The 2173-nt window shown below is 39.0% G+C and overlaps 1 long non-coding RNA gene across 1 annotated transcript; it reads left to right on the top strand.

The window, feature by feature from the left end:
• Positions 1-728: 728 nt before the first annotated feature.
• Positions 729-1482, top strand: LOC113472886. Its single transcript, XR_003395033.1, has 2 exons — positions 729-899; positions 1193-1482. It is a non-coding gene; the product is annotated as an uncharacterized LOC113472886 (long non-coding RNA).
• The last annotated feature ends 691 nt before the right edge of the window (positions 1483-2173 follow it).

Genomic DNA, 2173 nt, shown 5'->3' with positions numbered 1-2173 from the left:
CGGGAGAGTATGAGTGCCAAGTCAGTACATTCCCCAAGCTCCGCCATACGGTGCGGCTAACTGTCAAAGGTAACTTTTCTCCTTTTTTTGTGATAGAGGGAACTGTAACTATTTTCAATAGAGCGAACTTTCTATGTTTGATAGAGGGAACTGTAAGTATTTTCAATAGAGGGAACTGTAACTATTTTCAATAGAGGGAACTTTCTATGTTTGATAGAGGGAACTGTAAGTACTGTGACTGCTGATGCTGAAGTCTTATCGTCTCCAAATCGAAGAGAGGAGAAGAAGGAAGACAGGATAGAAGAAAGACAGCCGCTGCGAGAACAAAGCTTAGCTACCTAGCGCTTACAAGGCAGAAGCGCTACATTCCAAGCTAACTATTAGGCCAACAGAACATTAGTTATTTAATTATTTGTTAGGTTTATATTAGACATCCTATGTGCCTTGACCACTACACCACCGAGGCAGGTATAATAATGTCAAAATACATAAGATCTTGGTTAGACTGCGGGGGTAAAGGACCTTTCAGACCTATACCAGCAGGATCAACAAGGATAAGCAGTATAATTATCAGGAAATTTGGGTGGAGTGGATCAGGACATCTCCGTGTTCTTCTAATGAAGTGTTTCGCACGTCGAAGCGTTTACCCATTCATGTGAGTTTAATTACGTTAGTTGTAAAGTAACTTCCCGAGATCGAATTGTAATTCTATTCTATTCCACACCTACAGGATCATTCGCGAAGCGGAGGACGCAGTCGCTACTCCGTGGAGAGCGAGATTTCGGCAGACCGAATACTCAGCCGTCTGGTGATAGCTAATGTAGACCAGGAAGATGCTGGTGTCTACGAGTGTACGTTCAACGAACAGACAGCGGAGTCCGAACTGCGGATTACTGAAGGTAAAAACTGCTGGTTCCCTATGTAGAAGTTATCAAGCCCAAAATGTTTTACTCTTTTTTTTTTAATATTTAACCAAGGTTTTTTGTTTACATATGTTTAAACTATACCTATGAAATATATAAGACCTTGTTTAGACTGCGGGAGTAAAGGGACTTTTCAGTCTCATTCTGGCAGGATGAACAAGGTATATTCTATTCTACTCTCTTTCGCCCTCCTTCAATCCCATCATTCCCATCCTTTCGCATAAAATTAGAATAGAATATAATAACCTTTTTCTTCTTTTATTTTTCAGGAAGATCCGAAGCGCTATCCGTAAACAAAGGGTGTTCAATTCATCTCCATTCATCATCTTCGTGTTTCATAATTTCCTGTGTCCTGTTATTGTACAAAATTTCGCTAGTTTTTAAGAATACGCAATAAATAAACCTAGAGGAACCTCCGTTGGGTGTCAGGTACTCTGGAGGCCCCGGGTTCGATTCCTGGCGCGGTCGAAGTTTTATGAACTCTGTGCTTGAAATGCAGGGTGCATTCAGCCTCGTGAAGAAAATGCAACCGAGCATTACTAGGGTAGATTTGTATGAGCATAACCAATCTTTTAGGTCTGTTGCCCCAACACTTAAGCCCCAGAGTGGGCTTTAATGTGTGTATGGAGTTAAGCTGGATTTACTAAAGTAAAAATATTTATTTAGAACCGAGGAGGAATCGCAAAGACCCTCTGAACTCTGTGCTTGAAATGCAGGGTGCATTCAGCCTCGTGAAGAAAATGCAACCGAGCATTACTAGGGTAGATTTGTATGAGCATAATCAATCTTTTAGGGATATTGCCCCTACACCTAAGCCTCGGAGTGGGCTTTAATGTGTGTATGGAGTAATGGAGTTAAGTTGGATTTACTAAGGTAAAAATATTTATATAGAACCGAGGAGGAATCGCAAAGACCCTTATTGCGTAAGGACAAATTAGAGAAATTCACAGGATGACCAAAAGTTTAGGTACGTACCAAACTTAGGAGTGATTCGTTGGTCATAGGTTCGAATCCCAGTCAAGCCACAAATTTTCATCAATTTCGCTTATTTGAGGCAGGAAAATAAAGGCAATATCAAACAAACAAAAACAGCAATTCATGAGTAATGTATGACTGTGTATAATTTTATTGTATCTATATAAATAAGTATATTTTGAAAATAATTCCGTACAAATAAAAACAATGAGAAAAAAAATGAATTAAATAATATAACAAAATAATTGCGAATTACAAAGAAATGAAAAAAAAAA

The sequence above is a fragment of the Diaphorina citri genome, unplaced genomic scaffold, assembly GCF_000475195.1.
Source record: "Diaphorina citri unplaced genomic scaffold, Diaci psyllid genome assembly version 1.1 scaffold9816, whole genome shotgun sequence".
Classification (NCBI taxonomy): Eukaryota; Metazoa; Arthropoda; class Insecta; order Hemiptera; family Psyllidae; genus Diaphorina; species Diaphorina citri.
The sequence above is the reverse complement of the archived record's forward strand: the minus strand, read 5'-3'. Positions and strand labels throughout refer to the sequence as shown.